Source organism: Parus major, chromosome 3, assembly GCF_001522545.3.
Source record: "Parus major isolate Abel chromosome 3, Parus_major1.1, whole genome shotgun sequence".
NCBI lineage: Eukaryota > Metazoa > Chordata > Aves > Passeriformes > Paridae > Parus > Parus major.
The window spans coordinates 99,453,913-99,468,870 of NC_031770.1; positions in this window are offsets into that span (position 1 = coordinate 99,453,913).

Consider the following 14,958-nt stretch of genomic DNA (forward strand, 5'->3'; position numbering starts at 1 on the left):
ACTAAATTCCACAATATACAATATCAGAATATCCTCCAGCAGAAGGCCATGCACAGGTAACACTAAAAACCAGATGACATGTGCTGACTGTAGACACTATATTCTCCTCATTTCCTCTTGTGTACTGGTTTTCATTTATGTGGATATCATATCATGGTGGCACATACTGCCCTGACCTTTAGGAAATAAATAAGTAAGTAAGTAAATAAATAAATATTAAAATAAATATTAAATAAATATTAAAAATATTAAAAAATATAAATAAATACATTTCAAACATGGTTGCAGAATTTACTTGAATAAGTCAAGAATAGTGAATATTGGCTATTACTGTGAAATCCATTTTAATGCATTGAAGAAAAACTTCCATGAAAGATAGCCTTTTGACTGTATATAATATTTTCTTTCCCACAGGCTGAAACATATGGGGTTTAACTGCTACACTAGGAACAACACATCCATACTGCACATATGGCATGATGATGTGAGCAACACTGAGCTAGGACACCATCAAGGAAGATGTAGAGTGGTTTCATTTAAACATGAGCACACAGAGATGTGAACAGCAGGGCTAAAATATCAGATGTTTGGATAGAAGCTGCTATGAGAAGACAATGTCTTTGCTGGCTCTCCTTGTATTAAATACAAGATGAAAGGCACGAGCTCTGATGGGCCTCACGTTGGTGCTGACCAGGGCAGATCCTATTCCTGAGTGACTGGAGAAAAAAACATAAAAGAGGATGCAAAGCAAGACCCACTCTGGGAATTGCTGCAGTTACTGCTTTTACAATTTGCTGAATTCAGGCCTGTGATTCCAGAAAGATGACGTGGGCAATTTGCTCTCCTGCAGTACCATATTCAAGCAAGAGATCTTGATGGCCATTAATTGGAGGGAGACTGTCTTTGAGTGAATGAATGTTTCTGAATGGGGAGCAGGAAAGAAAATTCCTCTAACTTCAAAAAAAATGATTCAGAAAAAGGTAAGATAGACTTTTCTGAAGAAACTGAGAAGTGTGTTGCAGAATGAGAGCACCTGTTCTCCAGAACTGCTGCTGATCTGTTGAACAAGCTTAGGGAAGTCGTGTAGGGTGGCATTTCATCTACCTCTGCTCTCTTGTCTGTGAAAGAACAGGGCCATCAAATGAAGCCACACAAGGAAAGGTTCAGAAGAGGCAAAAAAAGGTGGCTCATTAAGGTATTTGGGAAAATTCTGGTTGTTTAAAATGGGTGTAAGGGAGGACTGAGCAAATTAACAGAAAAGATTGCTTCAAAATACTTATAAATGCTTGCCTTGAAAATGTTTATTGAAAGCAGCAAATGGTTTTGCATTTTCATGAACAACAGAAGGATGTTTTCAGGTGTGAGTGAGAGATGGGATGAGTGAGAGAGGGGATGAAATGGGGCAAAGAGGACTCCTGTATCCCTGGGAGGGCCTGGGAATCCCAAGACCTCTATTCAGTTAGGCACAATGGACCTCATGGACACTTTAATTGTTTGTGGAAATGGTTGGAAAGAGGTCTAAAACATGACCTCAGGAGTTGGCCAGTGCATATAATCATTCTCCACATCTCCCACATACTTCTCCTTGAGTATGTATGGTTTTACTAACACTTTGGGAATTCTGCTAAATTTACCAGTGGATCATATAATGTAGAATTACATTACAAATCTGCTCCAGAATTCATATAATAGGTAAGTCTTATGATGCCTGATTTAGAGTAGGACTCTCATTTTCCCTCCCTTAGGCTATAATTCTAGAGAACTTAATTACACATCCCCTGTCTTTAAGAAGTGAATGCACAAGAGAGCTGAACACTGTATTTTTGATCTAATAGATTTGATTACAAGAAGAAAGATTTAGGGACAAGTGATTGATTTTTCAAAGATGCAGGTTCATATGACCTGAAACTGTTAATGAATTTTAATTGAGATAAAGCAGTTACATCTTACTGGTGGTTTTTATTTTGGATTCTATTTTTTTTTAATATGCACAAAATAGAGAAATGTTACAAATATCCAGTTTTTTATTTTAACATTAAAAAACACAAAGAAAAAACCTTAACTCTACCAGATCCCTTATGTCCCTCTCCTTAAAAAATGAAATAAAGTGCCATTTTTTTTTCCCTCTAAAAACTCATTCTTGCCAATATCTCCTTTGCACCCATAAAGGTGATGGACTATAATGTGCTGAATATCCTTAGGTAGTGTTAACTTCAGAATCTAGAGTGACATGAAAGGCACCTGCAACATGAAAGGCAACTTTAATATTTTTCCCCAGGACTTGCATGTGCAAAGGGATAAAAGGTGATTTATTTAACCTGGAAAAGAATTTTTCTTGAAAGACTGATAATTTTTAACAGAAAGCTTAAGATCACTCAGATTTTGCCTCTTATAATTGTGGCTTGTCAGTGTAAAGGTAGTTAAGGTCAAAGTTTAATGACCATACTGATTCATCACCAAATGTTTGTTTACCATCCTTGGAAGAAGATTTTTTCTGCTGTTCTTGGCAAGACATGCCACTTAAATACACACTTCTCTTTCCTCCCAGAAATTTACCCCACCCACTAATGAGCTATTAATCAGAAATCAGTGCACTACTATAAGTCTGTGGGAGATGAGTTGAAGATCTCTGGAGACACCTTTCATCCCATTTTACTTCTTTTATGGGGCCTCAGCTTCTTTTATAACAGCTCACTATTTAATAGCCACTGCCATTTTAGCCTGGAAGTTCAAAAGACCTATAAATTGCTTGACACAGCTTATCTGTCTCAGAACAGGAAGGCTAAAATAAAATATAATAATAAATTAATAATCAATAATAGCTGACAAGGTTTCTTCTTGCTCTCCCCTGTGATACAGCTTGTGCATTTGGACCATTGGAGGGTTTGTGTCTCACATCAGAGGACTGCAAGGCAGATCTGGAGTTCTGGGGTTTTCTCCTAAAATGACCTGTAAGGACATTTTTCTTGTCAGCTGAACAGCTCAGACTGTTATTTCATAGTTTTAACCTCTCTGTTGTTAGGTTCAAATGAGAAGACCAGAAAGGTAAGAACTCCTCTCTCTTTTTCCAACAGCCTGTTAATTTGGGAACCTGCTTACAACTGCTTGAACATCAGAGGTATTATTACTGTAATTGACATAACTTTTAGCCAATCTGCAGACAATGAATAGCTTTTAGTATGTGAGGAGGTATTTTTCCTAAGGAGGCAATGAAAAGACATCTCAACACATTTTCTTTTAATCTCACACAAATGTAGAATAGGTTAGAGATTCCTGGTTACTGTCCTGCTTACAGCTACCTTCCATTTTTTGTCTGAATACAGGAAATGTCCTCTCTTGATTGTGGTCTTAGGTTCTAATGACGATACAGAAGTGAATTGAGGGCTTTTCCTGTGGGCTCAGGAAGGAGCAGCTGGAATTATTATTTGTGCCTATCCCTTGCTATCCCAAAGCAGTCTCGAGGTCAGCTTGGGAGTCTGGTCAAGGTTGGCAGATCAGTATTCCCCAAACAGCACGAATGCACAGCACTTCCTTGGATATGTGAGTTAAAATAAATTTCTCTTTATCACTGAAGTGTCTAGCACTATATTAAGTAGCGTGACAAATATCTGTCACATAGACTTCATTTCCTCTCTCTGATTTGTTTTGCACTCATGTGTGCCTAAACTGCACTAACTAAACAGCCTCAGAAGATTTCCTATTCTGCTTTCTTTTTTCAGAGAGCTGTAGGCTGTATGCTGGATACTGCATACCTACCTGCCACTGCTGCCACTGTCATGCCTTGGAACGATAAGCACTGCTGCTTCCCAGCAGGTATAGGGACAGCAGTTAAGGACAATGACTTATGAAGCATCAAGATGCAAACAGAGATTTTCAGCAGTGTCTCTGCCTCTTTCAAGCTCCCATGGCTGCTTTATACCAAAGAAGTGGCATAAGACCTTTCCTTGGCTTTAGTGTGGTGTCCCACAAGGTGTGACTGATTCCCATGTGTGAATTTGAGCATATCACTGGAAGAACTGGGTCACAGACTGGCTCTGTGGAAATATTTTCCTGTAAGATTGGAAATATCTTATTTACTGCCTTACAAATAAGGATCAACACGGTTCCTCAGATTCCAGTGAAATCATTGAAAGTCTTCTGTATAGGGGGGTTCTATATGGTTTCCATATGGGGAGGAATACTTCATCTAATGGTTTGATCAAGAGGACTGCTGTTGCTAGGAAAGGTGTCTAAGCCAGATGAATTCAGTTACTGCTGCTAATAAATGGGGCTGCAAACCCACTGAAAGTGATGGTAATGGCTACAAGTGGATTAAAGCTGAGAAAGCTCAGAGGTCTGTTTTTTTGCCAAGACAAGTTTATGGTGGGTGGTAGAACATGGAGATTTATTTTTTTTAAAAAGGACTGTTGTCTGCATATGTGCCTTCTATATTAAAACCAGAAATTCTTCATTCTTATGATAAATTTTTTGAAAAGCCAAAAACAGAGTACAGAATATATTAGAAATGAGTTTGAAACAATGGCACCACAGTTCTCTAAATGTAAGCACTGCTGTTCTTCTCTGCTTTGAATTACTTAATCAATTAAAATGTTAGTCTGCATGATACAGTTTGTTCAAGTAATTTGTGCTGAGTTAAGAAAATCTTCAGCTTTATTGTAATAATTAATTCAAAGAAGGGACTTATTTTGTTGAACATTTTCTTCTATGCTGGGAATACTTAATAAGTCATTAAATAATATCACTGCTATTAAGAGCACATTGATGTTATTTGATCATCATAGGTGGGTTTCTGCTGGAAGCACTGCATGCTTGTAGAGAGGTGGAAGGAATTGCAGGCACCCTGAGGTGCTCCTCAGCTCAAGCAAACCAAGGTGTGGAGTTATCCAAATGGGTGCTCAATCAAATGCTGAACTCCCATTTACAACCGCGCTGAACACTTCACATTCCCCCCATTTACAGATATGGATACTTTGGGTGCTTCTAGAGAGAGCTGGAGCCTCTGTGTTTCTCTAAGCACCTAAGACAAGACCCAAGATAATAAACTGAGCTGAGCAAAACCCTGTTCTCTGGCTCCAAGGCCACATAGTACAAGGTAGCCATGCACATGCCATTAAAGACTCTCACTCCTTTTCCTCTCACAACTGAAATAACAGCTCAGCTACTGGAAAGGTTTCAGGTGCATGATAGTGCCTTAAACAAGGCTGAAAGACCACTAAGTGTCTGAAAATTTGCCAGTCATGCCAACAAACAGCAAGGATAGATTTCTGGATTCCCTAGCCCATTCCCTAGCACTGTTTCCTTTACAGCCATAACGAATAAGGAGGACTACATCCCACCTGATTATATACAATGAGCCTCACCTCTCCAAAGTCACTGTGCAGTAGATTATGAGTCACAGTGTGCTACATTTGCTTGTAACTTCAGAAAGCTAGAGCTTCAGAAAATTGTATAAACTGCAGCTGCACTGGTAGCTGAGCACAATGACCTGAAGGAAGTGGAAGTTTTAGGATGCTGCTGCTCCTACAGGTCAGGAAGACAACACTTTTACACTTTCTTTGGCTCTTGATTTTACCCACAAATGACTCTGAGACTTATCACATGTTGCTTCTCTGCTCGATTTAAACTTTACTATGACTTATGAGGAATTATGAAGCCTCATTCTGCTCTTTTTAATTCTACCTGATGCATTTCTTCTTCCTGCTGCCTTTCTAATAAAATCCCTCAATAATCCTCCTGACATTTATAAAAAAAGAAATAAATGAAATGTTCTGGCTTATTTATGATCATTCACTCTGTGCTGGTCCATTGCCATTCCTTGCAGGGTTGTGTGTGAATTAAACTGTACACTACTCAAGACCAGTGTATTTAGACAGCTACTCACCCTGTGCTGAACTTACAACTGCAATGTTAGAGTCTGGGTTGAAGCCACACAGAAAATTTGGCCCTTAACACTGTTTTAGAGTGAAAGATTATGTTTAGAGAGCAATGCTGAGACATTGGACTGCCTTCTATATATCCAAAACCCAGTTTTACAAACTACAGAAACTTTTATTATTTGAAATTACTCCAGCCAAGAGTTACATTATTGATGACATAACTTCAACACAGACAGTGGCTTGAACATTCCCAGCTGGAATTCCTACTCCCAGCAGTCAGACGTGAGGCTTATGTAAAGATGATAATCACCTCCTGACTGCTGACTTTTCCTGTCCACTTAGTAAAGTATGTTCCTGCAGGGCCTGAGTTAAAACCCATGTGAAGCTTATGGGACACCCTGTACTGATGCTTTTTGAATGTTGCATGATTTTTTTTTCATCCCAGGCCATCTTAAGGTGTATTTTTAAACAAATCACCAAGAGTCTTTACCAAGAGCTACAGCTGGAGTGACAGAAGCAGCCAAATAGCCACAATGACATATTTTGTACCACTGACTACAAGTACTACTTTGGCCATAGGTCATGACTCACTGGAGTCATGTGAAGCCTGCCAGAGTGTGTAAAGTTTACCACAAGTAAGAGAACTTCAGGTTTTAATTTCTTTGGCTAGCAGGCTGCAGCCACTCCCACAGTGAGTTCCACAGCATCCAGTGGAACCTTTGGAAATCTCAGCATCCAAGTCAGCTCTTCCAGGAATCAAACAAATTGTTCCAGGGAGTCTAAGTATTTGACCATGAAACAAGTCCCACTCTCCACTTAACTGAGGCTAGACGCTCAGAATGTTTGTACCTTTTGACTGTGTTCCACATAATAGGCCATATTAAGCAGCCAATTTACTGCTTTGAAAAAATTTCCTTCTGAAGTCTGCCTGTGCTCTGGGATGCTCTTTATGCAGTCCCTTTATGGCAAAGCAGTAACGGGGGAATACGACCCTGCAAAATACAAGTCAAATGAATTACACCCAGATTGCCTAATGCCTTTGAGAAGTCACCATAGAGGAAATCATATATTTTAGGCTAGTGTGAAAGACTGTAAAGGAAAACACATTGCTTACATTGCTTTTATATGCTGTCTGTCATACTGCATGACAATCTTTAATGTAAGAATGAATATGAAAGTTTTCCTTTAGTCACAGCAGCCTTCATTCTTCTTGTGTAAATTCCAGTGACTGTGTGAAGTCCTCAAGGAAATGTCTTAATCACAGCATGCCTGTTTTTGCATCATGGTGTTATGTCTGGTATGCACCATGGCATACCTGTTTTAGGCTGAAATTGTTTATCAGTACTGGACATCATGAAAGAATGAATAGACAAAGATTTCAAAATGTGATCCCCAGTACAAGAAAGACATGAACCTCTTAGAGTAGATACAGAGGAGAGCAAGGAGAATGGTCAGAGGGCTGGAGTGCCTCTTCTATGAGGAAAGGCTGAGAGAACTGGGATTGTTCAGTCTGGAGAAGAGAGGGTTCTGTGGAGACATTATTGTGACCTTTTAATATTAAAGAGAGTTTAAAAGAAAGATGAAGAGAGACTTTTTATTGAGACCAGGACAAAAGGGAGTGGTTTTAAATTGAAAGACAGAAAATTTAGATTGAAGGCAAGGAAGAAATTTTTTCCTGTGAAGTGGCGAGACACAGGAAAAGGTTGCCCAGAGAAACTGTGGATGCTCCATTCCTGGAAGTATTTGAGGTCAAGTTGGCTGGGGGTTTGAGTGGCTTAGTCCAGTGGAAGATGTCCCTGCCCACCACTAGATAGGAGATTGACTAGATAATCTTAAAGGTCCTTTCAAACCCACACCATTCTGTAAACTGTACACTGCTTAACTGAAATGACAATACTGCTGCTGATCAAACCATATCAGTTTACAACCCATTATTCCTCTTACCTTCTCATGTTCTTTGTTTCATTCAGAGTATTTGAGATGTTTTGTATTAGGCTGTGTTTGTATAACAGTTGGTGCAATGGGGCCAATTCTAAGTAAGACTAAAAACCATTATTAATAGTCATTTTAGTGTCAGACAAGATTTTGAAGTGGTTACCCTTGGCTCTATTTGGAAATGCAGGAACAAAGTTCTTGTCCTTAGTAGAATGTCTGCAGTCACTGGCCAGCTATGAGCATTTCAGTCACATTGGATGGGATTCATCTCACCTAGTCTAGAGCCATGCTGCAATTATAAGTACATCATACAAGCTGGTTATGTAAGCTACATCTATTCCAGTACATAAAGTGAGACAGGCACTTTTTTATTTGTCAGTATTGGGAAGCGTCCCTGACTAGCTCCTGAAATACACCCAGACTTTGTTTTGGAGAGTGCTGGCTGACCCAGGTCAAAACAACACCAGGGATCATGCTAAAAGTTGGACATTATGGACAATTTTACACCAGAGGATGAACTCATACACTGGCTTTAATGGCCTTATTAATTTAAAAGTAACTGGAGGTATTGGAGTGAGATGTGCAGTTCCAGAGGTTAATTCATTGCCTCTATTGATAACTGTTTACAGCAGAAGGAATGAAGCTGTCATTGGAGGTATCTGTGCTGACTAGAGTGAGGCCATATGGAAGAGCTTAAATGTCCAGTTTTGCATAGAATCATAAATTTCTGTGCATAGGTGGAGTATTTAGTGCTGTCTGCTGAAGTTTGATAATTATAGCACAGAGCAACTCCACACCCTTCTGAAGCAGCAACTGCAAGACCAACAACTAATGTCCAATGGTTCTAGAAGTGTATTTTGGGAAAGGGACTACTGCTCCATGAAAACAGCAGTTCTGGCATGAGATGAGGTCTGTGCTTAGCAGAAGTTTTGAGGTAAAGATGGGCACAACACACAGAGAGCAGCACAAAGGGAGTAATAGCAACAGGAAACAAGTTAGATTTAGACTTCAGATGTGATATTTTATATATGTAACATGCTAACTGAAAAACTGCAGAATTGGTGTGAAGTGATGGATTGCACGACTGCATAGAAGTGGGTGTGCATGCAAAGGTTTACATTTTAGTGTAAATGTGCTTTGTTTCACTCTTGGTGAGCTGCATGTGGATATCTGCACTGTATAATTTACTCATGTGTTTTGCATTCCTCAGTGATATCAAGTAAATTCTTTGGTCAACTCCTATAAACAGTGCTTGAATCATAAATGAATCAGACATCTCAGATGGCCATTAAGCTTGTGCCTGTGGAAATATGAATGTTTTATATTTGCTGGCATGTGGAAAAGGTCATTATTTATTCTTCCTAGCCAGATAGATGTATGAAATTTTACTTGCTGGAATTATTCCTTGGCATTTCCTAATATCATGGAACATGCTAAGTATTTCTTTTTTTAACAGAAGACAAAAAGGAATATGACTGTGTTGTAAATGTTAGTTGGAAACAATTTAAAAGAGAGAACTAAATGTCCATGTTTATCCAGGAAAGGTAGATGGAAACTTGGAACCACAAAGGTATTTTCAACTGAGGAGGTCTGCATGATCCATTAAGCACTACTGCATCATTTTCTCAAAAGACTGGGGCCTCATCCTTTTCCTCTGGAAATTAATGGCAAATCTCCCATTAACTTCAATGGGAATAGAGCGAGGTTGTAAGTCCAAAACTCTTCTGCTTCCCAGGTATCTAAAAAGAGCTAAATTATTAAAGAACTACTTCTAATCCTTCTGAAACTGATTCTAATGTAAGAGGTGGAAATCTGTTTTCCATGAGACGGACTTCAGTGGACAGATCTGTTGGTAAACTTACAAAAACTAAGATGCTTTTTGTCCATGGCTATCCAGGGAATAAAGGATTCTGTAAAAACCGTATATTAAATGAAACTATTTTCAATTATGTGCTTTCTGCTTGTGAATAGGTGAACATAATGACAAACAGCCAGAAAAAGTCTGGAAGTCTTGATAGCCATAACATCCGCTACTAAATACTTCACTGGTTATTATTGGGAGTGGTCTCACTGAAGCAGAAAACTTTCTATTCCAGAAGAAGGGGCTCTGTGGTAATAGATCTTAAAACAGTGGCAGAATCTTGGGAACAGATTCAGATTTTAGCTGCATTGAATTGCTCTCTATTTTCCATTTAGGAAGTAGGGATCCTGGAGGGTTGATAGCCTTAATTTAGCTCTTGTTAAGAACTCAGAGTTCAGGGGAATGACTGTATTAGTGTCATCTGAAAAATGAAAAAAAAAGTTAAAAAAGTGAGGAACTATATTTACTTGAGTAAATATAAATTGATTCCTTTGTTCACCTCATGCACCTCATACTCTGTTTCCCAGTCTCCTGCTGGTTTTCCCTCTGTGCTTGAGACTCAGGTGGAATGAAATAGTTGAGGTATGAGTGTGACAACCTGTTTGCTGGGATATGAGCTATCCCAGGCCAAGTGCATGCCCAGCACAGGAGATGCTGCACACCTCTGAGGTGTGTGCCAGCTCTTGTGACTTTTGGAAGTAGTGCCTTGTGTAGTCCCCCAGCTGGCAGCATCTGGTGCATCAGGTAGAGTGTTTAGTGGAAAACAGGCCACAGTTCCACACCACAGCCTGATAGGAGATGATTTATAAAATGACACAGCTGAAGAGGAAGAAGAAAATAAAAGGTGCTTTTTAAAATTCCATACTTAATTTTTTTAAGCATTGACGTTGTCAGACTGGAATTTACAGATTTTAAAGTCAGAATGAATTCTTAGGAACTTCTCACTCGGCCTCCACAGTAACAGCCTTGAGGACTACACAGGCATTGTTTAATCCATCTTGTATCTTAAAGGAAAGATATCTATTCTTAATAAAACACTGAAAGTGTGGATTATTTTGATAGGGCAATTCTATTCACTGGGTGCATGCCTTACAAGGTATGCGAATGTGATTCTTGATCTTGTTTTTCACTTGACATAATTTTTCCCTTCCTACTTACAAATCTGACTGTGTACTTCCTTAGATATTTCTGTGATAAAATCTTGGTAGGAATTGTAATACTCTTCTACAGACAAGCTATTAGCAGTGCAGGTAAATAGGAACTTTGATGTTCCCATAATGAGGACAGTAAAATTAATTAGCCTGTTCATAAACTCAATTTAAACTTGCAGAGATTTAAGAGTATTATTAAAGTACTCATGAGAATGCTATTATAAAAGTTAAATAGTGGAAAAATATGCATTTCATTATGAAATGGTGAGAGAATTAATTATATGTGAAAATACATTGCTCTTTGTATGTGTTTAGTCAAAGGATAACCTTAAGTACTCCTTTGAGATATTTTTGCTATGTTCCTGTGTCTGATATACCTATTATTTTTCAACATATGATATGAACATTAACTTATATAACTTTTACATGATTTTACTGTATATAACCCAAGTTACATAAATTCCAGGCCTTCTGACTGTTTGCAATCTTTAAAATGTAATGAGCTGAAAGATTAGCTTTGAGCCCTGGGGCCGGATTGATGTTTTGCTTAACCATTCAGCTGAGAACAGCTTTTAGAGGGATAACTCATGCTGCATCACATCAATAATAAAACTAAAGACCTAGATCTGAGCAGCTATGAATGGGAATTAAGTCTCTCAGAATGTTATAAACTTAAATGAAACAAGTCTTAAACAGAAGGCAGCTGCAGGCACTGGATCTAAACTGCTTTAAGATGACATAATACTCTTTTGGAAACAATAAGGCTTCCATTGACGTGTTCTATAAGACAATCCCTCAATGGAAACGAGTAACTAAATTAACATACTGTGATGAAATATGACTCATACTGAAATATAAGTCTCTGTGGGGTTTCTGCATCTGAGAAACATATTCATAAGTAAGACTGTCAAAATGAATGCTCAGTTTCAGGGATATTCTCTGATGAGCTACCATTCAGAGAAATACAGAGGGAAGACTAAGATTTTCCACTGATGGCAGTGGAAGTAGGACAGGGAGAACCGGAGAAGGTTTTTATTAAACACATGTGTTTTTGTTGAAGATACTGCTTTTATTGATAATGCTTGTGCAATATTTGTCCAAAAGTAATTATATTGGTTCTCTGTTCTTACCAGTACAGACTAAGTCTCTTTTAAGCCTTTTGGTGCATGGGGTGTCACTAGCATGTGTAACTATCATTGCTTATACGTCTCAGTTTTGCCTTTATCAAGCACTGCATTGTACCACTGTAGTGATAATGTTGCATGGGAAGGAGGATCTGTCCTGGGAAAACAGAACTTTGAAAACAGAGACCTGTTTTGTGTGTTACCAACTCTGGCTGGTTGCATTGAACCAATCAAGGTCAGGTTGGGTGAGGACCTGGGCACTTGATCTAGTGGGTGGCATCCCTACTCATGGCAGGGGGTCTGGAACCAGATGAAATTTAAGGTCCCTTTTAACCCAAACCATTCAGAGCATGCCTGTTAAACACAAAAATTAGAGAGAAGATGTCTCATTTCTAGAATTAATTTGTGTGTGAGAGCACATGACAATAGAGATCAGCCAAGACAAAGACACTCCCAGGCCTGTGCTGAAGAGGAATGTTAGGTGCCTGGGTAGCTTCAGTGTGAAACCTAAGGTAGTAGGATTCATACCTTCATACTAGGGCAGCAGAAGAGAAAGTGAAGAGTTTCAAAGGAAATCTGAAGGAAGAGAGCTTGTGCAGTATTGTGTCCAACATCAGTGTTTATAACTATTGCATTTAGACAGGATATAAATTCCTTTTAGGCATTTGGGGATCACAGGGGACATTTTATGGACAAAATTATAACATCCACAAGCTAAGTATATGAAACTTTTGTCTCCAAGTGCACCATCATCTGCTACAGTCAAGTTGATATTCCTGTTCCTCAGAGGACAAGATCCTGTTGTTAGGGTGCCTCTCTGCTCTTTGAATTCCCATCTTCTACCCTTTTCTCCTGGATTCACCTAGTTTAGCAGGTCAGTGAGCTGCCTGTGGCAACTTCATTTAGGTTTGTAGTGGGTTGAACCTGTCTGGTTACCAGGAACCCATAAAAGCCACTCCACATCACTGCCCTCCACAACTGGACAGGGGAGAGAAAATATATAAAAAAATTATTACCTAAGGGCCAGGAGCAATCCCTCACCAAATACCATCATGGCCAAAACAGACTCAGCTTGGAGATATTGACTTCATTACCAATAAAATCAGAGCAGGATTATGAGAAGTAAAATCTTAAAACCACCTTCCCCCTACCCCTCCCAAATCTACCTCCTCCCTGACAGCAGCACAGGGAGATGGGAATGGGGGCTATGGTCAGTTCATCAAATGCTGCTGCTGCTGCTCAGGGAGGAGAGTCCTTCCTCTGTTCCTCCTTCTTCCTGCCTCCCATGGGAGACAGCCCCCCGTGACCTTCTGCAATATGAGTCCATCCCACAGCAACACGAACTGCTGCAGTTCATGTTTGGGCTGCTCTTTCATGGGGTGCATTCCTTCAGGCAGAGCCTGCTACAGTGTGGGCTCCCCACAGGGTCACAAGTCCTACCAGGAAACCTACTCCAGTGTGGGCTCCTCTCTGCATGAATCTACAGATCACTGCCAGGATCTTGGTGTAGTGTGGGTTTGCCATGGGTTCACAGCATCCACCTGCCCCAGCCTGAGTCTCCTCCATGGGCTGCAGGGAGTCTCTTCATCGTGGTCTGCACCACAGGCTGCAGGGAGTCTCTGCTCTGGCGCCTGGAGCATCTCCTGCCCCATCTCCTCCACTCACCTCAGTGTCTGCAGAGTTGCTCCTCTCACAAATTCTCACCCTGCTCTTCTCCGGCTGCAATTAAAACTGTGTAAAACTTTTTTTCCTTCTTAAATATGTTATCACAGGAGTATTGATATCATTCCTTAGTGGCTTGGCCCTGTCCAGCAGCAGATCCATCCTGGAACTGCCTGGCATTGGCTCTGCAGGACATGAGGGAAGCTTCTGGAAGCTTCCCATAGAAGCCACCCTTGTAGCCCCCCTGCTACCAAAACCTGGCCATGCAAACTCAATACAAAGTGCTTAATTTTTGGCTGCAGAACCCAAGAGTGTCTCTGGTCAAATATGGTTCAGCATGGACTCAAGGTCACAGGGAGGCCACATCTTCGCATACTGGTGAACTTTGTACAGCTCGTGCAGGGACTTGGCAGACCCTGTCTGCTATGAATGAGCAGGATAACTGGGTCCTACCAGGGCATCTTGGTGCAGCCAGCTCTGCTCTAATCTGGTGTAATCAACAACTAATACAAGGATTAGATCATGACTTAGAGAGCGTTGAGGGCTGCTGTGAATTCATCATTGAAAGGAGGCCTAAGAAAATATGGCCAGGCTGCTCAGTGGGATGAAGGGCACGGAGCAGACCATTGCAATCAAGGCTTATTGCTTTATGCTCTCATGCCTTCCATGCTGCTGAGCTCAGCTGTGCAGTGTGGGCTTGTGAAGCACTGTCCACAGGTGAGGAGAGATGAATAGGGAGCAGGCAAGCAATTTGGAAATACATCTGTCCATGCAGCAAGAAGAAATATATCCAAAGGGGAGCTGGCTTGATGTCATTGCAAGGTTGCTCTCTGTCACCATGGGAAGACTGATGATTAGAGGAGTCTACTCTTGATTGTCACACCTAAGCAAGAATAATCTTGGGAAATTTAGGCAGGTCAGTCTCACATGTCAGTGACTTCACAGGTTATACCAAAGAGAGGAGAGCAGTCAATATGCTCTAGGATGGAGCAACTTTTCAGGGTGACCTTGACAGATGGTAAAACAAAATATGCACCATTTTTATGGGGGAAAGCAAGAACAAGCACCACACAACACCACACAATCCTTCAATTCTTTCTTCTGTCTGAATGTGGATGCTGTTCATATCTACAGAGGTTATAAATTTAGAGCCTGTCTAGTTTTTACTGTAGGATTCCTTAGACAGAAGTACTGTTTCTGGCCTGGTTTGTTAAAACAAATGGAGCTACCAGTGCTAAAACATGAAGAGAAAAACAGCAAGATTTTCATTTTGTATTCACAGAGTACAGTGCTTCAGCTAAAACTTGGTTTCTGCTGTTATGGATGTTTTGTTGTTGTTGTTTTTTGTT